The sequence below is a fragment of the Elephas maximus genome, chromosome 16 (assembly GCF_024166365.1).
Source record: "Elephas maximus indicus isolate mEleMax1 chromosome 16, mEleMax1 primary haplotype, whole genome shotgun sequence".
NCBI classification, from domain to species: domain Eukaryota; kingdom Metazoa; phylum Chordata; class Mammalia; order Proboscidea; family Elephantidae; genus Elephas; species Elephas maximus.
This window is the reverse complement of record NC_064834.1, coordinates 80,516,101-80,540,372: the sequence shown is the minus strand read 5'-3', so window position 1 is coordinate 80,540,372 and position 24,272 is coordinate 80,516,101.

The following is a 24,272-nucleotide window of genomic DNA, read 5'->3' as shown; positions in this document are numbered from 1 at the left end:
GATTTTTTAACAAGTAGATTGTCAGACTTCCTTTAGCATATCTCAAACAGGAGATACATTATAGAGAGAAAGAGAAAGATTTTAAGGGATTGGCTCACTTAGTTGTGGGGCTGGCAGGTCCAAAATCCATAGCTCTGGTGACAGGCTGGAAGCTCCAGGAGGATTTATATGTGTTACAGTTTTGAGGTGGAATCCTTTCCCTTTTGGAGACCTCAGTTTTTTTATCGTAAGGCCTTTCACTGGTTGGAAGAGGCCTATTCATTTTATCCAGGGTAATCTTTACTGAGAGTCTACTGATTGTAGATGCCAACCTCATCTACAAAACACTTTCACAGTAGCACCTAGACTAGTGTTAGACTCCACAACTGGGTACCGTAGCCTAGACAAGTGGGCACAGGAAGTCCATCACCACACATGTCAATATAGGCCATAGAACTCCCAGGACACATGTCCCCAACTTACAAAATCCCACCAAGGTCCACTGCTTTGCACCTGGCAGGGAGACAAGGGGAGAGGTTAGCATAGCACCTGTAACTACATGCCAGACACAGTGTCCAATGCTGCAAAGTTTACAAACTGTACAACTGTTATGGATTGAATTATGTCCCCCCCAAAAATCTGTGTATTAACTTGGTTAGGCCATGTGTGCTTGTCTTCCATTTTGTGATTGTAATTTTATGTTAAGATGATTGAGGTGGAATTTTAACACCACCCTTACTCAGGTCACCTCCCTGATCCAGTGTAAAGGGAGTTTTCCTGGGGTGTGGCCTGCACCACCTTTTATCTCTCAAGAGATAAAAGGAAAGAGAAGCAAGCAGAGAGTTGGAGACCTTGTACCACCAGGAAGGCAGCACCAAGAGCAGAGCGCGCCCTTTGGACCCAGGGTCCCTGAGCCTGAGAAGCTCCTCAACCAGGGTAAGATTGAGGACAAGAACTTTCCTCCATAGCCGACGAAGAGAGAAAGCCTTCAACTGGAGCTGACACCCTGAATTTGGACTTGTAACCTACTAGACTGTGAGAAAATAAATTTCTCTTTGTTAAAGCCATCCACTTGTGGCATATCTGTTATGGCAGCACTAGATGACTAAGACAACAACCACATGGACACACTACAGGTCCGAGCGTGGACAGGCTAGAAGCTCCAGCCTCATCAGCATCTCCATGGGAACAGCACTGTCTGCACCTCTGCAGGGCTGGGATCTGCATGTTCCTAGATGGGTGCATGAATGAATGGGTGGATGAATGGGTGGGTGATGGGTGGGTGGATGGATGGATGGGTAGTGGGTAGGCAGATGGATGGGTGGATGGACTGATGGGTAGTGAACACATGGACTGTGTGTAGGCAAAGTAAGCCTGTTTTATAACACACTGTACAACCACCACAGATCCACCTACTTCAGCCTGGGCACACATCCACATAGTTGCCGTGCAGGGCAGCCTCCCTGCTCAGATCCATCTAGGCTTAATACATATTATACATAAATTATATCTGGAAATTTAAACGGGCCAAGTTGCATAAACCATTATGTTCTTAAATGCACCCAGGGGGAAATGCACAGCACATTAACCCAACCTGGATGGGCTTGATTGAGAATTTGGCAAAGCTTTCGCAGACACAGGATTATTTTATTTCATTGTACCTAAAGTCACATATTGCCTTTAAAAAGTGATTCTTGTAGTTGGAACTAGGTGTATCTCGATGATACCACCCATTTAGAAGGGTCAGGAATTCTGGGTTCTTCTCCCTGGTTGTCTCATCCTGATGGCCCATGTGGAGGTTTTAAAATGTAGCCAGCACTTTAATAAAGAAATCCATTTCCCCTTTTGCTTTCCAGAGGTCTCATTTGTTAAGTCTGGGGTGATTTTTTAATGTGGTTCCTCCCAGGGAATGCTACCTGGAGAACGCTGAGGTGCTGGTATTACATACCTGGGAAGGCATGTCCTCCTGGGAACTGGAGGTCACCCAGCTGGAGTTTCCTAGGTGCAAAGAAATTGGCTCCCCATAAAAGGAAGAACTTGGGATGTGTGTCTAGGACCTTCCAATTGGCATTCAAGTGTCAAGACCAACTTTGGAGCTTCTGCGAAATCCATGACCTGGCCCTACATGACACGTAGGTTGTCAGGTTTGTGTGAGGGATTTACTGAAGCCGAGTAGGAGCCATGGAGGCAGTGATAGATTTTAATACAGCTTTCAGGGGACACCAGGCCAGATCCAGCTGGCCATGCAGCTGGTGGCGGCACAGCAGGTGACCTGATGAGCAGGATGATGTGGGGATGCCAGGTCTTCCTTCATCTTCAATAAAGAAGAAGCAGGCATGTCCAAAGATGTGTACGTACATTCTCACATGCACACATACATATACTCATACATACATGCATACTCACATGCATATACATATGCTCGTATGCATACACACACATACATATATTCATCCAGGCATGCACAAACATATACATGCACACATGTATGCATATACACGCATGCGTATTTACACACATACATGCAATGCACAGATAAGCTTACATACAGACATATACACACATATATAGACATTTTTTCTCCTACACCATAAATAAACCCATTGCCATTGAATCGATTCCAACTCATAGCGACCCTATAGGACAGAGTAGAACTTTCCTGTAGGGTTTCTAAGGAATATCTGGTGGGTTCGAACTGCAGACCTTTTAGTTAGCAGCCAAGCTCTTAACCACTACGCCACCAGGGTTTCCTTCTCCTACACACACACAAAAAAAAACTACAGTTGGTGTCACCCACGCCACCATGGACCTCTTCCCATGCCAGACCGCACAGAATCCTTAGTAATGTTTTTTGTATTGGGGCTACCCATAAATCGTAATTCCCATATATCACTGAATGTATGCAATAGTAGTGACACAAACAACTAGCAAAATTAAAATTACAAGTTTAAATTACAACAGCACATGCAGATGAAACCAAGTGATTTGAAGCATCTTTGTAATTGGGTAATAATGACAACTCTAGCATAGAGTTGTAGCCTTGTAGGTATATTGATATGTGTAAGCTGGGCTTACAAAAACTGCTTTCCTGTTATAACTAACTGCAGATATGTTTTTATAAAAATAATAAATTTCCATTGAAACATAGCACAAAAATTTTATAGGCAGTCATTTTGGTGTCACCTCCTCTGACAGTGTCACCTCCTCTGACAGAGTCACCTGTGCAGTTCACAACCTCTACACCACCTTGTGATGCCATTGCATCTGTGGCTAGGGTGGCCATGACTATGAAGACACATGTCTTAGCTCATCTACAGGTAGGATGGCCACCATGATGAAGATTCACGTCTTAGCTTATCTGTGGGTAGGATGGCCATGATGATGAGGATGCGTGTCCAAGCTCGTCTATGGGTAGGATGGCCATGATGATGAGGACATGTGTCTTAGCTCATCTGTGGGTGGGATGGCTGTGATGATGAGGATGAGTGTCTTAGCTCATCTACAGATAAGATGGCTGTGATGATGACGTGTGTCTTAGCTTATCTGTGAGTAGGATGGCCCCCAGTGATCGTGGCATTCTTCCTTGGCAAGATGAGTGTGATCAGGAGGACAATGGCCTCCAAAGTCATCCTATCCCTACCTCCAGAACCTGGGGAGGTGTCACCTTAAGTGGCAAAGAGGAATTGCAGCTTTGATGGAATTAAGGTGCTCGCCCACTGACTCTGAGATGCAGAGCTCCTCCAGGATTATCCTGTGGCCCAGTGTGGTCACAGCGTGGAGGCAGGAGGCAGAAGAGAGTCAGCATCAGAGACACAGAGATGAGCAAGGGCTTGACGTGCCACTGCTGACTTGAAGGTGAAGACAGAACACAAGCCAAGGAAAGCAGGCTGCCTACAGAAGATGGAAAAGACAAGGAAACAGACCCTCCCCGGAGCCTCCAGAAGGAACACAGCCCTGCTGATACCTTGATCTTAGCTCAGAAAGACCTACTTCAGACATCCCCCTCCAGAGCTGTACGATAAAAATCTGTGGTGTTTCCAGCCTAAATCTATGGTGATTTGTTACAGCAGGCACAGAAAATACACAGCAAAAGCGAGTTCTCAGGCCCTGCTCACTTGCCCTCTGCACTCCTGCAGGGGAGCCGTGCTCGGAGTTCATGCATCTCCTGAATTCCAAGTGCCCAGATTTTAATTAAGTGTTTTCCAAGCTTGAGAGGGTGCATAACTTTACTAAGGTCTCTAGCCATTTCCTCAAGTATAGCCGTGTTGTGTAAACGTAGCTTGTATTTCCATTAATCTTTCCAAAAGGCCACACTTATAGACAGAGTAATATCTGTTTGTTCGGAATTTAAGGCAACTAAGGGGATTTTTTTAAGGGGATTTTTTTTTTTTTTTTTAAGGGGATTATCACTGACTGCTTTTATCCTCCCTCTTGCTTCCTTTTCTCCTGCAGAAAGTCCAGGATGGCAGTCTTCATGGTTGCTGCCTCAGCATAGCAGGAATCGCAGGCTGTTCCTTTTACCTGCACCCAGGTAAGTGCGCACCTGCTGCCAGCTGCCAGAGGAAACCCAGGCCAAGACCTGTACTGTGGGCAGACTTCACATCAAGTTAAGAGGCTGCAGGAGTGGTACAGCCCGACCCTGAGTGGTAAGAACCGCCAACCTTCCTCTACACCTCACTCTCCTTCCTGAGGCAGATGCAGTTAGTGATATTCAAATGTAAGCTCCACTCCACCCATTGCCTCTTTGTGTTTTTTATTTTTTGCTTTTTACTTTGAAACAATTATAGATGCACAGGAAGTTGCAAAAGTAGCACTGAGAAGTCCTGTCAACCATTCACCCAGCTTCCCCCAATGGTAACACCTTAGTTATAGTACAATAACAAAACCAGGAGTTTCCCCAGGGGGGCCCAAACTGGAGTCCAGCATGGAGGGATGGAAAGAGACCCTGCCCAATCTCTGCCCACTTCTAGACCCACACACCTTCCCTCGCAGCCCCTTCCCCACAGGAAGCCCATCCTGCAAGTAAGTCAGAGCCGGCTCCCAGCCCCAGCCATCTCCCACAGCCAGGAGCCCCTCGAGGACCCGGCCAAGTCCATGCAGACTGTGGAGGTCACTTCCCTGACTCAGAGCTAGAGCCCAGAGCACAGAGAAGCTCCTGCATCATCATTACCGCAGCCTGCTCTGAAGCCACTATAACATCCTGAGTTCATGCCCATGGTCGAGGCCCCCAAATCCGCCCCCAAACCCCAGCTCTATGTCTGATAGCCTCCACTCACAAAGATCCTCTACCTCCTTTTAGGAGTTCCTGGGTGATACAAGCCACTCAGTTGCCAACCAGGATCCTGGTGGTTCGAGTCCACCAGGACACCTGGCATCTACTTCTGAAAAACCAGCCACTGAAAACCCTGTGGGACACAGTTTGGCTCTGACACACACGGGTCACCATGAGTCGAGATCATCTCAACAGCAAATGGTTAACTGTTTTTTGGTATAAGTGTTTGGAGTCCCTGAAGAGTGCAAATGGTTAAAAAGCTCAGCTGCGAACCAAAGGGTTGAAGGTTTGAGTTCACCCAGAGGTGCTTCAAAAGAAAGGCCTGGTGATCTACCTCCAAAAAACGAGCCACTGAAAATCCCCATGGCACATGGTTCTACTCTTACACACGCGTGGGGTCGTCCTGAGTTGGAGTCCACTGGACGATAACTGGCTGCTGGTTCTCTTCCTCTTACTTCTAACACCCGGGGACAGTGGGCTTCCCCGGGCAGGCCGCTGAGATCCTCCTCTCCCACAGTGCAGAGCAGTGCTGACACACGGCCTGGCCATGGGCTGGGCACTCGTCGGCTCCTTCATGCTCTCCTGCGGGCAGCCCCACCTTGGCACAGAGGGTCACAGAAACACCACCGCTCAGAACATCAGAGAGAGAGAGCATTTCACAGGACGATTCAGGCTCAGCAGGAGGCAGGTGCCCCTGCAGCTGCCGCTACATGGGACCTGGCAGAATGTCAGCCTGTGCACCGCTGCCCATGATGTGCTGTTCAGCAAATATAATGTGCCTGTGCGTTTGCTTCCTGTGAGCAGATGAAAGTGCAAACGCAATATCTTACCATTCCTGAATGATGGTGGCTCCTACCAATCTTTTGTTTTTATAATTTTTATTGTGGTTGAAGTGAAAGTTTACAACTCAAGTCAGTCTTTCACACAAAAATCCATAAACACCTTGCTACACACTCCCAATTATTCTTCCCCTAATGAGACAGCCCGCTCTCTCCCTCCACTCTCTCTTTTCATGTCCATTTTGCCAGCTTCCAACCCCCTCCACCCTCTCATCTCCCCTCCAGGCAGGAGATGCCAACATAGTCTCAAGTGTCCACCTGATCCAGGAAGCTCACTCCTCACCAGCATCCCTCTGCAACCCATTGTCCAGTCGAAACCATGTCTGAAGAGTTGGCTTCAGGAATCGTTCCTGTCCTGGGGCAACAGAAGGTCTGGGGGCCATGACCACCAGGGTCCTTCTAGCCCCACTCAGACCATTAAGTCTGGTCTTTTTATGAGAATTTGGGGTCTGCATCCCACTGCTCTCCTGCTCCCTCAGGGGTTCTCTGTTGTGTTCCCTGACAGGGCAGTCATTGGTTATAGCTGGGCACCACCTAGTTCTTCTGGTCTCAGGATGTTGTAGTCTCTGGTTCGTGTGGCCCTTTCTGTCTCTTGGGCTCGTGTCCTTGCTGTTCATCATTCTCCTTTGATCCAGGTGGGTTGAGACAAATTGATGCATCTTAGATGGCTGCTTGCTAGCATTTAAGACCCCAGACGCCACTCTTCAAAGTGGGATGCAGAATGTTTAGTTAATAGATTTTATTATGCCAATTGACTTAGATGTCCCCTGAAACCATGGTCTCCAGACCCCTGCTCTGCTTCACTGGCCTTCGAAGCATTCAGGTTATTCAGGAGACTTCTTTGCTTTTGGTTTAGTCCAATTGTGCTGACCTCCCTGTATTGTGTGCTGTCTTTCTCTTCACCTAAAGTGGTTCTTATCTACCGTCTAAACTTAGTGAATTCTCCTTTCCCACCCTCCCTCCCTCCCCCCTCTCGTAACCACAAAAGAATGTTTTCTTCTCAGTTTAAACTATTTCTCAAGTTCTTATAATATGGTATTTGTCCTTTTGCAACTGACTAATTTCACTCAGCATAATGCCTTCCAGGTTCCTCCATGTTATGAAATATTTCAGATTCCTCACTGATCCTTATCAATGCGTAGTATTCCACTGTGTGAATATACCATAATTTACCCATTCATCCATTGATGGGCACCTTGGTTGCTTCCATCTTTTTGCTATTGTAAACAGTGCCGCAATAAACATATATGTCTTCGTGTAAAGGCTTATTTCTCTAGGATATATTCCAAGGAGTGGGATTGCTGGATCGTATGGTAGTTCTATTTCTAGCTTTTTAAGGAAGTGCCAAATTGATTTCCAAAGTGGTTGTACCATTTTACATTCCCACCAGCAGTGTATAAGTGTTCCAATCTCCCCACAGCCTCTCCAACATTTATTATTGTGGTTTTTGGATTAATACCAGCCTTGCTGGAGTGAGATGAAATCTCATTGTCGTTTTGATCTGCATTTCTCTAACGGCTAATGATCATGAACATTTCCTCATGTATCTGTTAGCTACCTGAATGTCTTCTTTAGTGAAGTGTCTATTCATATCTTTTGCCCTTTTTTTAATTGGGTTCTTTGTCTTTTTGCAGTTCAGTTTTTGCAGTATCATGTAGATTTTCGAGATCAGGCTCTGATCAGAAATGTCATAGCTAAAACCTTTTTCCCAGTCTGTAGGTAGTCTTTTTACTCTTTTGGTGAAGTCTTTGGATGAGCCTAGGAGTTTGATTTTTAGGAGCTCCCAGTTATCTAGTTTTTCTTCTACATTCTTTATAATGTTTTGTATACTGTTTATGCCATGTATTAGGGCTCCTGACGTTGTCCCTATTTTTTCTTCCATGATCTTTATCGTTTTAGATTTTATATTTAGGTTTTGGTCCATTTTCAGCTCATTTTTGTGCATGGAGTGTGGTATGGGTCTTGTTTCATTTTTTTGCAGATGGATATCCAGTTATGCCAGCACCATTTGTTAAAAAGACTGTCTTTTCCCCATTTAACTGTTTTGGGGCCTTTGTCAAATTATCAACTGCTCATATGTGGATGGATTTATGTCTGGATTCTCAATTCTGTTCCATTGGTCCATGTATCTGTTGTTGTACCAGTACCAGGCTGTTTTGACTACTGTGGTGGTATAACAGGTTCTAAAATCAGGTCAAGTAAGGCCTCCCACTATGTTCTTCTTTTTCAGTAACGCCTTATTTATCCAGGGCCACTTTCCCTTCCGTATGAAGTTGGTGATTTCTTTCTCCATTTCATTAAAGAATGTCCTTGGGATTTGGATTGGAATTGCATTAAATGTATAGATCGCATTTGGTAGAAGAGACATTTTTATAATGTTAAGTCTTCCTGTCCATGAGCAAGGTATATTCTTCCACTTATGTAAGTCTCTTTTGGTTTCTTGCAGAAGTGTACTGTAGTTTTCTTTGTATAAGTCTTTTATATCTCTGTTAAGATTTATTCCTAAGTATTTTATGTTCTTGGGGGCTACCCTAAATGGCATTGATTAGGTGATTTCCTCTTCGATGTTCTTTTTGTTGGTGTAGAGGAATCCAACTGATTTTTGTATGTTTATCTTGTATCCCGATACTCTGCTGAACTCTTCTATCAGTTTCAGTAGTTTTCTGGACAATTCTTTAGGGTTTTCTGTGTATAAGATCATGTCATCTGCAAATAGAGATACTTTTACTTCTTTCTTGCCAATCTGGATGCCCTTATTTCTTTATCTAGCCTAATTGCTCTGGCTAGGACTTCCAGCACAAGGTTGAATAAGAGTGGTGATAAAGGGCATCCTTGTCTGGTGTCCGATCTCAGTGGGAATGTTTTCAGGCTCTCTCCATTTAGGGTGATGTTGGCTGTTGGCTTTCTATAAATGCCCTTTATTATGTTGAGGAATTTTCTTTCTATTCATGTATTGCTGAGAGTTTTTATCATGAATGAGTGTTGAACTTTGTCTAATGCCTTTACTGCATCAATTGATAAAATCATGTGATTCTTGTCTTTTGTTTTATTTATGTGGTGGATTACGTTAGTTGTTTTTCTAATATTGAACCATCCCTGCATACCTGGTATGAATCCCACTTGGTCATGGTGAATTATTTTTTTGATATGTTGTTGAATTCTATTGGCTAGAATTTTGTTGAGGATTTTTGCATCTACATTCATGAGGGATATAGGTCTGTAATTTTCATTTCTTGTGGTGTCCTTACCTGGTTTTGGTATCAGGGACATGGTGGCTTCATAGAATGAGTTTGGTAGTATTCCGTCCTTTCCTGTGCTCTGAAATACCTTTAATAGTAGTGGGGTTAACTCTTCTGTGAAAGTTTGGTAGAACTCTGCAGTGAACCCATCCGGACCAGGGTTTTTTTTTTTTGGGAGTTTTTTGATTACCTTTTCAATCTCTTCTTTTGTTATGGGTCTATTTAGTTGTCCTACCTCTGTTTGTGTTAGTTTAGGTAGGTAGTGTGTTTCTAGGAATTCATCTATTTCTTCTAGGTTTTCAAATTTGTTTGAGTATACTTTTTCATAGTTCTCTGATACGATTCTTCTAATTTCAGTTGGGTCTGTTGTAATATCGCCCATCTCATTTCTTATTCGGGTTATTTGCTTCCTCTCCTGTTTTTCTTTTGTCAGTTTGGCCAGTGGTTTATCAATTTTGTTGAGTTTTTTGTTATTTTTTTTTCAAATACCAGCCTTTGGTCTTGTTAATTCTTTCAATTGTTTTTCTGTTTTCTATTTCATTTAGTTCAGCTCTAATTTTTATTATTTGTTTTCTTCTGGTGCCTGTGGGTTTCTTTTGTTGCTCTCTTTGTATTTGTTCAAGTTGTAGGGATAATTCTTTGATTTTGGCCCTTTCTTCTTTTTGGATGTGTGCATTTAGTGATATAAATTGGACTCTGAGCACTGCTTTTGCTGTGTCCCAAAGGTTCTGATAGGAAATGTTTTCATTCTCATTGGATTCTCTGAATTTCTTTATTCCATCCTTAATGTCTTCTATAATCCAGTCTTTTTTGAGCAGGGTATTGTTCAGTTTCTAAGTGTTTGATTTCTTTTCCCTGCTTTTCCTGTTATTGATTTCCACTTTTATGGCCTTATGGTCAGAGAAGATGCTTTGTAATATTTCAGTGTTTTGGATTCTGCTAAGGCTTGCTTTATGTCCTAATATGTGGTCTATTCTAGAGAATGTTCCATGTGCACTAGAAAATAAAGTATAGTTGGTTGCTGTTGGGTGGAGAGTTCTGTATATGTCTACGAGGTCAAGTTGGTTGATTGTGGCATTTAGATGTTCCGTGTGTTTATTGAGCTTCTTTCTGGATGTCCTATCCTTCGCTGAAAGTGGTGTGTTGAAGTCTCCTACTATTATTGTGGAGCTGTCTATCTCCCTTTTCAATGCTGATAGAGTTTGTTTTATGTATCTTGCAGCCCTGTCATTGGGTGCATAACTATTTAATATGGTTATATCTTCTTGGTGTATTGTCCCTTTAGTCATTATATAGTGTCCTTCCTTATCCTTCCTGATGGATTTAACTTTAAAGTCCATTTTGTCAGAAATTAATACCGCCTCTCCTGCTCTTTTTTGATTGTTGTTTGCTTGACATATTTTTTTCCATCCTTTGAGTTTTAGTTTGTTTCTGTCTCGAAGTCTAAGGTGTGTCTCTTGTAGGCAGCATATAGACGGGTCTTGTTTTTTTTAATCCATTCTGCCACTCTCTGTCTCTTTATTGGTGCATTTAGTCCCTTTACATTCAGGGTAATTATGGATGGGTGTGAATTTAGTGCTATCATTTTGATGTCTTTTTTTGTGTGTTGACAGTTTCTTTTTCCCACTGGATTTTATGTGCTGAGTAGGTTTTCTTTATATATTGCCCTTTCCTCATATTTGTTGTTGTTGATTTTGTTTCTGCTGAGTCTGTATTTTTCACTTGTATTTTATTTTGATGAGTAGGATAGTTGGTCTCCTTTGTGGTTACCTTATTATTTACCCCTATTTTTCTAAATTTAAAACTAAATGTTATTTCTTTCTATCGCCATATCTTCCTCTCCATATGGAAGGTGTATGATTACATTTCTTAGTCCCGTTTTATTATTTTATTATTTTAATGTTGTCTTCTTTTATATAATAACATTGTCATTGCCCTGTGTTGGGCTTTTTTTTTCTTTAAATCTTGCTTTGTGTTTTTGGATTTCCCTGTCTGGGTTGACTTCTGCTTGCTCTGCCCTGTGTTCTAGTCTTGGGTTGATACCTGATATTGTTGATTTTCTAACACAGAACTCCCTTTAGTATTTCTTGCAGTTTTGGCTTGGTTTTTACAAATTCCCTCAACTTGTGTTTATCTGGAAATGTCTTCATTTCACCTTCATATTTAAGAGACAGTTTTGATGGATATATGATTCTTTGCAGGCAATTTTTTTCCTTCAATTTTTTCAAGTATGTGATCCCATTGCCTTCTTGCCTGTATGGTTTCTGCCGAGTAGTCCGAGGTTTTTCTTATTGGCTCTTCTTTGTAGGTGACTTTTCTTTTATCCTTTGCTGCTCTTATAATTCTTTCTTTATCTTTGGTTTTGGCAAGCTTGATTATAAGTCTTGGTGACTTACTTTTAAGATCTACCTTATGCAGAGTTCGATAAGCATCTTGGATACATATCTTCTCATCTTTCACAATATCAGGGAAGTTTTCTGTCAACAAATCTTCAACAATTTTCTCTGAATTTTCTGTTATCCCTCCCTGTTCTGGTACTCCAATCACTCATAGGTTATTTCTCTTGATAGAGTCCCACATAATTCTAAAGGTTTCTTCATTTTTTAAAATTCTTTTATCTGATTTTTCTTCAAATATATTAGTGCCAAGTGATTTATCTTCAAGTTCAGAAATTCTAGCTTCTACTTGCTCAATTCTGCTCCTCTGACTTTCTATTGAGTTGTCTAATTCTGTAATTTTATTGTTAGTCTTCTGAATTTCTGATTGCTGTATTTCTAAGGATTTTTCCAGCTTATTAAACTTTTCATTATGTTCCTGAATAATCTTTCTAATTTCTTTAGTTGCTTTATGTGTGTGTTCCCTGGCTTGTTCTGCATATTGCCTCATTTCCTTCCTGATGTTTTGAAGGCTTCTGTATATTAAACCTTTGTACTCTGCATCTGGTAATTCTAGGAATGTACTTTCTTCTAGAAGATCCCTGGATTCTTTGTTTTGAGAGCCTGTTGAGGTGGTCATGGCCTCTTTCTTTATGTGACTTGATATTGACTGTTGTCTCCGAGCCATCTCTAAGTTATTGTATTAGTTTATGCTTGCTTTCTGTGTCTTAGCTTCCTGCTTTATTTTGTTTTGGTATACCTCTATGGGTTGCTTGAGTGAGCTAGCTTGATTATTTTCACCTTTGGAGCTCTGGTGTCCTGTCCCCAGCTGGCTAGAGGTGTTATCAGGTATATCAGTCTAGGAGTCCATTCTGTTTTTTTGTATGAATTCAGCTCAGGTTTCTAGGTATCGGATATCAAGTGTGTGATACAGGCTCTGTCCTACAGTCTTAAAGTGGCAGGGGTGATTGGCATATATACCCGTATCTGACTGCAGCAGGGGGTCATGCTCTGTATACGGCAGAGAGCTGAGAACCGACCCCCAAGTGTCTCTGAGAAAAATGCGTCTCTGTTCCCTAGAGCGTGCAGATGGGTGGGTTCTGCAGGGGGACCGTGGGCACCCAAAGTTTTTGGTTGTAAGGACTGGGAGGTACCAGTTATCTTTGGACCCCAGTTGCGGGTGGCTGGGTGCCCTGAGTGGAGCTACCAGTTCTTAGGTCCCTGATGTGGGTAGGTGAGGACCTTGTTTTATAGGCAAAGAGATGCCAAATGTCAAACACCCACCTCACCACTGCACAGATGAAATGGTTGGAGTCTGCCAACAAGGGCCTATTCTCCAGAAATAGGCCCACACAGGTCCATTCACAAGGAAAAGTGCTCAAGATCCACGGATGGTTTATGCCTGGACAGGAGCCGCTTCTGTCCTGAGGTCCCCCAGTTAATGGAGCTAGCAAATTATCTTTTCCCCCCAGTTGCAAATTTTTTCCTTCCCCAAGGCTGGGAGGATGGCTGTAGGTGCTCACCAGGGTCTATCTCAGGCCCAGGGATTCAGCCACTGAAGCTGGCTTGTTGGGGGGGGGGGCAGGGTAAAATATATGCAAGTACTTAGCTTTTGCCGAGAGCGCCATTCGCCTCAGGTTCCGGAGGTGTGAGTGGGCTGTGTGACTGGCTGTTTCTCCCTGAGGAAACTGCGGCCAAATGCTAGGAGCAGCCCGCCGCTGCTGCCACCGCCACTCCAGGAATGGTGCCTGAGGGCTCCCCACGATTCAGGTCCGGTAACTCCTCTCCACTTCTGAACGGCCTCTTCCTTCCCCCACCCCTCAGTTTGTTGTCTAAGCTTGCCTTTGCTGCTCAGGGCTCCCAGCCTGTCACAAATATACTCGTTTCACTTGTTTTTTCAGGTCTTTGTTGTAAAGAGGCCTCGCCGGAAGCATCTATTTTGCCATCTTGGCCCCGCCTCTCCTAGCAATCTTGACGGATGGAACTCTATTGCACTCGCTGGTGATGTTAGCATAATGATGCCGGAGACCATTGTCAGAGCTTTGGGCAGACCTGCCGGGGCCTGGAGGCCCCAGGAAAAAGAGGTGTAACAGATTGAATTATGTCCCCCCAAAAATGTGTGTATCAATTTGGCTGGGCCATGGTTCCCAGTATTGTGTTTGCCCTCCATTTTGTGATTGCAATTTTATGTTGAGAGGATTAGGGTGGGATTGTAACACCTTTACTAAGGTCATAACTCTGGTCCAGTGTAAAGGGAGTCTCCCTGGGGTGTGGTCTGCACCACCTTTTATCTAACAAGAGATAAAAGGAAAGGGAAGCAAGCAGAGAGTGGGGAACCTCATACTACCAAGAAAGCAATGCTGGGAGCAAAGCATGTCCTTCTGACCCGGGGTTCCTGCATGGCAGAGAAGATCCTAGTTCAGGGGAAGATTGACGAGAAGGACCTTCCTCCAGAACTGACAGAGAGAGAAAGTCTTCCCCTGGAGTTGGCACCCTGAATTTGTGCTTCTAGCCTACTAGACTGTGAAAAAATTAATTTCTCTTTGTTAAAGCCATACACTTGTGGTATTTCTGTTATAAAAAAAAAGAAAGAAAAAATTTCTTTTTTTTTTTTTTTAAAGCAGCACTAAATGACAAAGACAGGGGATAGATGCCTAAGACAAGAGGGGAGAGCTTCCTGGGGCCAGGGTTGGTGTTCTGATGCAGGATTCTGGAAGGGCCTTGTCCACCCACAGGAAACAGACATATTGCCAGGCCAAAGACAAGATTCCATCCCTGGCCAGGGCTCCCAGTCTTCACTGGGAGGACACAAGAGGGCCAGCTGCTGCTAGTGACCTTATGAAGGTTTGGGGCAGGTGAGGGGCTGGGGTAAGCCGCCCATCCACCAGACACCAGCTCATCCAATAAGGAGCCCATGGCCAGTTTTCCATAAGGGGGAAGTGCCCTGGAAAGAAAGCACAAGGGACCAGGACAGCAGCAGAACCCAGAGCCTAGGTAGGGACAAGAGGACAGCCACAGCCATGGCAGACACCCTCACACCTGGCCATTCTGGAGGGAGCAGGCAGGGCCTCAAGCGCAAGTTCTCTGGTCCCAAAACAGGAGCTGAGGAAGGACAAGACAGAGGCTCCCATAGGGGAGCAAGAAGGGGGTTTCAGCCAGAGATCGGGCTTGGCTCTGATTCCAAGGCAGAAGGGCAGTGGCTGGAGCTCTGGGCGGGCATCGGGGCCTCATGGGACATGAGCATCAGCTGCAGGGAGGCAGGCTGCAGCTATTCCCATTGGGGCCTGTGTATACGCATATACACACATACATACATATATGCCTGTATGCACATGTGCATGTCTGTGTGCATCTGTCCTTGCACGTGTGTATGATATATATTAAGACGGGGTTTTGTTCTGACAACTCCGTCACAAGTCAGTTCTGATGTAAGTCAAAGACTTCATTTTTTTCTAGCTTTCATTATTATCGCCTTTTATTTCCAGTACCTTTATAAACCCAATCTTTATTTGTCTTTGGGATTTGAAAACATTACATAAAAATTTACAGATATATTTTAACATTGTATGTAGTACACATTACTAACTATAAAAAAAAAGGAACCTGTTGCCGTTGAGTCAATTCCAACTCACAGAGACCTTATACATAAAAAAAAAAAAGATGTCCAAAAATCCCAGACAGTTGTTCAATGCTGTTCATCATGACTAGAATATGTCCTAAGTAGGGGACTGCCTATATACATATATATGATACAAACATGCTATGTTCAAGCCCATGGTTGCAGCCACTGTGTCAATTCATCTCGTTGAGGGTCTTCCTCTTTTTTTTCTGACCCTCTACTTTACCAAGCACGATGTCCTTCTCTAGGGACTGATTCCTCCTGAACACATGTCCAAAGTATGTGAGACATACTCTCACTGTCCTTGCTTCTAAGGAGCATTCTGGTTGTACATCTTCCAAGACAGATTTGTTCGTTCTTTTGGCAGCCCATGGCATAGTCAATATTCTTCGTCAACACCACAATTCAAAGGCAGCGATTCTTCTTTCATCCTCCCTATTCATTGTCCAGCTTTTGCATGCATATGAGGTGATCGAAAGCACCACAGCTTGAGTAAGTCACACCTCAGTACTCAAGGTGACATCTTTGCTTTTCAACACTTCAAAGGGGTCTTTTGCAGCAGATTTGCCCAATGCAATGCATCTTTTGATTTTTTGACTGCTGCTTCCAAGGGTTGTGGTTGTGGATCCAAGTAAAATGAAACCCTTGACAACCTCAATCTTTTCTCCATTTATCATGATGCTGCTTATTGGTCTAGTTGTGAAGCTTTTGGTTTTCTTTATGTTGAGGTGTAATTCATACTGAAGGCTGTGGTCTTTGATCTTAAGTGCTTCAAGTCTTCTCCACTTTCAACTAGCAAGATTGTGTCATCTACATAACACAGGTTGTTAATGAGGCTTCCTCCAATCCTGATGTCCCGGTCTTCTTCATACAGTCCAGCTTCTCAGATTGTTTGCTCAGCATACAGGTTGAATAGGTATGGTGAAAGGACACAACCCTGACACACACCTTTCCTGACTTTAAACCATGCAGTATCCCCTTGTTCTGTTCAAACAACTGCCTCTTGATCCGTGTACAGATTCCTCATGAGTACAATTAAGTGTTCTGGAATTCCCATTCTCTGCAATGTTATCCATAATTTGTTATGATTCACACAGTTGAATGTCTTAGCATAGTCAATAAAACACAGGTAAACATCTTTCTGGTATTCTCTGCTTTCAGCCAGGATCCATCTGACATCAGCAATAATATCCCTGGTTCCACAACCTCTTCTAAATTTGGCTTGAATTTCTGGCAGTTCTCTGTCAATATACAGCTGCAGACACTTTTGAATGATCTTCAGCAAAATTTTCCTCGCGTGTAATATTAATGATATTGTTTGATAATTTCTGCTTTGGGTTGGATCACCTTTCTTGGGAATAGGCATAAATATGGATCTTTTCCAGTCAGTTGGCCAGGTAGCTGTCTTCCAAGTTTCTTAGTATAGACAAATGAGCACTTCCAGCACTGTATCCATTTGTTGAAACATCTCAAATGGTGTTCTCTCAATTCCTGGAGCTTTGTTTTCCCCCAATGCCTTCAGTGCAGCTTGAATTTCTTCCTTCAGTACCATCAGTTCCTGATCATATATGTTACCCCTTGAAATGGTTGAACATTGGCCAGTTCTTTTTGGTGTGGTAACTCTGTGTATTCCTTCCATCTCATTTTGATGCTACCTGCTTCGTATAATATTTTCCCCTGTAGAGTCCTTCAGTATTGCAAATCGAGGCTTAAATTTTTTCTTCAGTTCTTTCAGCTTGAGAAACGCTGAGTGTGCTCTTCCCTTTTGGTTTTCTATCTCCAGGTCTTTGTACATGTCCTCATAATATCTTACTTTATCTTCTTGAGCTACCCTTTGAAATTTACTGTTCGGCTCATTTACTTCATCATTTTTTCCTTTTGCTTTAGCTACTCGACATTCAAGAGCAAGTTCCGGAGTCTCTTTCGAAATCTATTTAGGTCTTTTTTTTTTTTTTATTAACTTTTATTGAGCTTCAAGTGAACGTTTACAAATCAAGTCAGTCTGTCACATATAAGTTAATATACATCTTACTCCTTACTCCCACTTGCTCTCCCCCTAATGAGTCAGCCCTTCCAGTCTCTCCTTTCGTGAAAACTTTAGCAGCCTCCAACTCTCTCTATCCTCCCATCCCCTCTCCAGACAGGAGATGCCAACACAGTCTCAAGTGTCCACTTGATATAATTAGCTCACTCTTCATCAGCATCTCTCTCCCGCCCACTCTCCAGTCCCTTTCATGTCTGATGAGTTGTCTTCGGGGATGGTTCCCGTCCTGTGCCAACAGAAGGTTTGGGGACCATGACCGCCGGGATTCCTCTAGTCACATCCAGACCATTAAGTATGGTCTTTTTATGAGAATTTGGGGTCTGCATCCCACTGATCTCCTGCTCCCTCAGGGGTTCTCTATTGTGCTCCCTGTGAGGGCAGTCATCGATTTTGGCCGGGCACCAACTAGTTCTTCTGTTCTCAGGATAATGTAGGTCTCTGGTTCATGTGGCCCTTTCTGTCTCTTGGGCTCTTAGTTGTCGTGTGGCCTTGGTGTTCTTCATTCTCCTTTGCTCCAGGTGGGTTGAGACCAATTGATGCATCTTAGATGGCCGCTTGTTAGCTTTTAAGACCACAGATGCCACATTTCAAAGTGGGATGCAGAATGTTTTCGTAATAGAATTATTTTGCCAATTGACTTAGAAGTCCCCTTAAACCATGGTTCCCAAACCCCCGCCCTTGCTCCGCTGACCTTTGAAGTATTCAGTTTATTCCGGAAACTTCTTTGCTTTTGGTCCAGTCCAGTCCAGTTGAGCTGACTTTCCATGTATTGAGGGTTGTCCTTCCCTTCACCTAAAGCAGTTCTTATCTCCTAATTAATCAGTAAAAAACCCTCTCCCTCCCTCCCTCCCCCCCTCGTAACCACAAAAGTATGTGTTCTTCTCAGTTTATACTATTTCTCAAGATCTTATAATAGTGGTCTTATACAATATTTGTCCTTTTGCCTCTGATTTCGCTCAGCATAATGCCTTCCAGGTTCCTCCATGTTATGAAATGTTTGACAGATTCGTCACTGTTCTTTATCGATGCGTAGTATTCCACTGTGTGAATATACCACAATTTATTTACCCATTCATCCGTAGATGGACACCTTGGTTGCTTCCAGCTTTTTGCTATTGTAAACAGAGCTGCAATAAACATGGGTGTGCGTATATCTGTTTGTGTGAAGGCTCTTGTTTCTCTAGGGTATATTCCAAGAAGTGGAATTGCTGGGTTGTATGGTAGTTCTATTTCTAACTGTTTAAGATAACGCCAGATAGATTTCCAAAGTGGTTGCACCATTTTACATTCCCACCAGCAGTGTATAAGAGTTCCAATCTCTCCACAGCCTCTCCAACATTTATTATTTTGTGTTTTTTGGATTAATGCCAGCCTTGTTGGTGTGAGATGGAATCTCATCGTAGTTTTAATTTGCATTTCTCTAATGGCTAATGATCGAGAGCATTTTCTCATGTATCTGTTGGCTGCCTGAATATCTTCTTTAGTGAAGTGTGTGTTCATATCCTTTGCCCACTTCTTGATTGGGTTGTTTGTCTTTTTGTGGTTGAGTTTTGACAGAATCATGTAGATTTTAGAGATCAGGCACTGGTCGGAGATGTCATAGCTGAAAATTCTTTCCCAGTCTGTAGGTGGTCTTTTTACTCTTTTGGTGAAGTCTTTAGATGAGCATAGGTGTTTGATTTTTAGGAACCCCCAGTTATCGGGTTTCTCTTCGTCATTTTTAGTAATGTTTTGTATTCTGTTTATGCCTTGTATTAGGGCTCCTAAGGTTGTCCCTATTTTTTCTTCCATGATCTTTATCGTTTTAGTCTTTATGTTTAGGTCTTTGATCCACTTGGAGTTAGTTTTTGTGCATGGTGTGAGGTATGGGTCCTGTTTCATTTTTTTGCAAATGGATATCCAGGTATGCCATCACCATTTGTTAAAAAGACTATCTTTTCCCCAATTAACTGACACTGGGCCTTTGTCAAATATCAGCTGCTCATATGTGGATGGATTTATATCTGGGTTCTCAATTCTGTTCCATTGGTCTATGTGCCTGTTGTTGTACCAGTACCAGGCTGTTTTGACTACTGTGGCTGTATAATAGCTTCTGAAATCAGGTAGAGTGAGGCCTCCCACTTTCTTCTTCTTTTTCAGTAATGCTTTGCTTATCCGAGGCTTCTTTCCCTTCCATATGAAATTGGTGATTTGTTTCTCTATCACCGTAAAAAATGACATTGGAATTTGGATCGGAAGTGCATTGTATGTATAGATGGCTTTTGGTAGAATCGACATTTTTACTATGTTAAGTCTTCCTATCCATGAGCAAGGTATGTTTTTCCACTTAAGTATGTCCTTTTGAATTTCTTGTAGTAGAGCTTTGTAGTTTTCTTTGTATAGGTCTTTTACATCCTTGGTAAGATTTATTCCTAAGTATTTTATCTTCTTGGGGGCTACTGTGAATGGTATTGATTTGGTTATTTCCTCTTCGGTGTTCTTTTTGTTGATGTAGAGGAATCCAAGTGATTTTTGTATGTTTATTTTATAACCTGAGACTCTGCCAAACTCTTCTATTAGTTTCAGTAGTTTTCTGGAGGATTCCTTAGGGTTTTCTGTGTATAAGATCATGTCACCTGCAAATAGAGATAATTTTACTTCCTCCTTGCCAATCCGGATGCCTTTTATTTCTTTGTCTAGCCTAATTGCCCTGGCTAGAACTTCTAGCACGATGTTGAATAAGAGTGGTGATAAAGGGCATCCTTGTCTGGTTCCCGTTATCAAGGGAAATGCTTTCAGGCTCTCTCCATTTAGAGTGATGTTGGCTGTTGGCTTTGCATAGATGCCCTTTATTATGTTGAGGAATTTTCCTTCAATTCCTATTTTGGTGAGAGTTTTTATCATAAATGGGTGTTGGACTTTGTCAAATGCCTTTTCTGCATCTATTGATAAGATCATGTGGTTTTTGTCTTTTGTTTTATTTATGTGGTGGATTACATTAATGGTTTTTCTGATATTAAACCAGCCTTGCATACCTGGTATAAATCCCACTTGGTCGTGGTGAATTATTTTTTTGCTATGTTGTTGAATTCTATTGGCTAGAATTTTGTTAAGGATTTTTGCATCTATGTTCATGAGGGATATAGGTCTATAATTTTCTTTTTTTTGTAATGTCTTTACCTGGTTTTGGTATCAGGGAGATGGTGGCTTCATAGAATGAGTTGGGTAGTATTCCGTCATTTTCTATGCTTTGAAATACCTTCAGTAGTAGTGGTGTTAACTGTTCTCTGAAAGTTTGGTAGAACTCTGCAGTGAAGCCGTCCGGGCCAGGGTTTTTTTTTGTTGGGAGTTTTTTGATTACCGTTTCAATCTCTTTTTTTGTTATGGGTCTGTTTAGTTGTTCTACTTCTGAATGTGTTAGTTTAGATAGGTAGTGTTTTTCCAGGAATTCATCTATTTCTTCTAGGTTTGCAAATTTGTTAGAGTACAGTTTTTCGTAATAATCTGATATGATTCTTTTAATTTCAGTTGGTTCTGTTGTGATGTGGTCCTTCTCGTTTCTTATTCGGGTTATTTGTTTCCTTTCCTGTATTTCTTTAGTCAGTCTAGCCAATGGTTTATCAATTTTGTTAATTTTTTCAAAGAACCAGCTTTTGGCTTTGTTAATTCTTTCAATTGTTTTTCTGTTCTCTAATTCATTTAGTTCAGCTCTAATTTTTATTATTTGTTTTCTTCTGGTGCCTGATGGATTCTTTCGTGGCTCACTTTCTATTTGTTCAAGTTGTAGGGACAGTTCTCTGATTTTGGCTCGCTCTTCTTTTTGTATGTGTGCATTTATCGGTATAAATTGGCCTCTGAGCACTGCTTTTGCTGTGTCCCAGAGGTTTTGATAGGAAGTGTTTTCATTCTCATTGCAGTCTATGAATTTCCTTATTCCCTCCTTGATGTCTTCTATAACCCAGTCTTTTTTGAGCAGGGTATTGTTCAGTTTCCAAGTATTTGATTTCTTTTCCCTAGTGTTTCTGTTATTGATTTCTAGTTTTATTGCCTTGTGGTCTGAGAAGATGCTATGTAATATTTCGATGTTTTGGATTCTGCAAAGGTTTGTTTTATGACCTAATATGTGGTCTATTCTAGAGAATGTTCCATGTGCGCTAGAAAAAAAGTATACTTTGCAGCAGTTGGGTGGAGAGTTCTGTATAAGTCAAAGAGGTCAAGTTGGTTGATGGTTGTAATTAGGTCTTCCGTGTCTCTATTGAGCTTCTTACTGGATGTCCTGTCCTTCTCCGAAAGTGCTGTGTTGAAGTCTCCTACTATAATTGTGGAGGTGTCTATCTCACTTTTCAATTCTGTTAAAATTTGATTTATGTATCTTGCAGCCCTGTCATTGGGTGCATAAATATTTAATATGGTTATGTCTTCCTGATCAATTGTCCCTTTTATCATTATGTGGTGTCCTTCTTTATCCTTTGTGGTGGATTTAAGTCTAAAGTCTATTTTGTCAGAAATTAATATTGCTACTCCTCTTCTTTTTTGCTTATTGTTTGCTTGATATACTTTTTTCCATCCTTTGAGTTTTAGTTTGTTTGTGTCTCTAAGTCTAAGGTGTGTCTCTTGTAGGCAGCATATAGATGGATCGTGTTTCTTTATCCAGTCTGAGACTCTCTGTCTCTTTATTGGTGCATTTAGTCCATTTACATTCAGCGTAATTATAGATAAATGTTTAGTGTTGTCATTTTGATGCCTTTTTATGTGTGTTGTTGACAATTTCACTTTTCCACATACTTTTTTGCTGAGACGTTTTTCTTAGTAAATTGTGAGATCCTCATTTTTGTAGTGTTTGACTTTATGTTTGTTGAGTCGTTTCGTTTTTCTTGGCTTTTATCTTGAGTTACGGAGTTGTTATACCTCTTTGTGGTTACCTTATTATTTACCCCTATTTTTCTAAGTAAAAACCTAACTTGTATTGCTCTATATTGCCTTGTATCACTCTCCATATGGCAGTTCTATGCCTCCTGTATTTAGTCCCTCTTTTTGATTATCGTGATCTTTTACATATTGACTTCAGTGATTCCCTGTTATGAGCATTTTTTTAAATTAATCTTAATTTGTTTTTGTGATTTCCCTATTTGAGTTGATATCAGGACATTCTGTTTTGTGACCTTGTATTGTGCTGGTATCTGATATTATTGGTTTTCTGACCGAACAATATCCTTTAGTATTTCTTGTAGCTTTGGTTTCGTTTTTGCAAATTCTCTACACTTGTGTTTATCTGTAAATATCTTAATTTCGCCTTCATATTTCAGAGAGAGTTTTGCTGGATATATGATCCTTGGCTGGCAGTTTTTCTCCTTCAGTGCTCTGTATATGTCGTCCCATTCCCTTCTTGCCTGCATGGTTTCTGCTGAGTAGTCTGAACTTATTCTTATTGATTCTCCCTTGAAAGAAACCTTTCTTTTCTCCCTAGCTGCTTTTAAAATTTTCTCTTTATCTTTGGTTTTGGCGAGTTCGATGATAATATGTCTTGGTGTTTTTCTTTTTGGATCAATCTTAAATGGGGTTCGATGAGCATCTTGGTTAGATATCCTTTCATCTTTCATGATGTCAGGGAAGTTTTCTGTCAGGAGTTCTTCAACTATTTTCTCTGTGTTTTCTGTCCTCCCTCCCTGTTCTGGGACTCCAATCACATGCAAGTTATCCTTCTTGATAGAGTCCCACATGATTCTTAGGGTTTCTTCATTTTTTTTAATTCTTTTATCTGATTTTTTTTCAGCTATGTTGGTTTTAATTCCCTGGTCCTCCAGATGTCCCAGTCTGCATTCTAATTGCTCGAGTCTGCTCCTCTGACTTCCTATTGCGTTGTCTAATTCTGTAATTTTATTGTTAATCTTTTGGATTTCTATGTGCTATCTCTCTATGGATTCTTGCAACTTATTAATTTTTCCACTATCTTCTTGAATAATCTTTTTGAGTTCTTCAACTGTTTTATCAGTGTGTTCCTTGGCTTTTCTGCAGTTTGCCTTATTTCGTTTGTGATGTCTTGAAGCATTCTGTAAATTAGTTTTTTATATTCTGTATCTGATAATTCCAGGATTGTATCTTCATTTGGGAAAGATTTTGATTCTTTTGTTTGGGGGGTTGTAGAAGCTGTCATGGTCTGCTTCTTTATGTGGTTTGATATGGACTGCTGTCTCTGAGCCATCACTGGGAAACTAGTTTTTCCAGAAAATCCACTAAAAAAATATGCAGTCAGATCCCTATCAGAACTGCCTTTGGATTATAACTGCCACCTTGTTCCCTGTAAGGATGAAAGTCTGAGATTTGGATCATATATGCTTGGCTATAGGTGGTTCTGTGTTTTTAGTCCAATTAGGGGTGGATTTTTGGTCCCTGGGTTTTTTGTGGTTCCTTCTCTCAGGCTGGAAGAGTGGGTTAGGAAAAGACCAAAAGAAAAAAAAAAGGGTGGGGAAGCAAAGCCGCCACGGAGCCGGAGCCGTTCTCCCTCTGGCTCAGGAAATTCCAATGTTAATGAAGCCGCCTGGGGAGGGTGGGGGAGGGATCAGAGAGATAGGAGAGTAGCACCTCAGAATACAGCCAGAGTTGCTTGTCTTGCTTGGAATGACTATTTATCTGAGATCCCCAAGGGGCGTGTCGCCTATGTGTGCCGGCTGTGTGGAGATTGCCCCCGGGAATCTGGCCCACTGAAGCCGCGGTCAGATCCTCCGCTGCCAGTCCCACGCCCAGCGTCAAGGTTTCCCTGCTGGGATGGTGCACTCCCGACTTCAAAATCAGTCGCTGCCTCCCGGGGACTTCTCGTCCCCCCAGCCGTGTCGCTGCGCTGCCCTCGTGGACCGGCTAGGCCCCCTCCCGGGGTTAGTTCAGGGGAGTGGAGCTGTTCCCCGTGCTTGCGCCATGACAGCACCCAG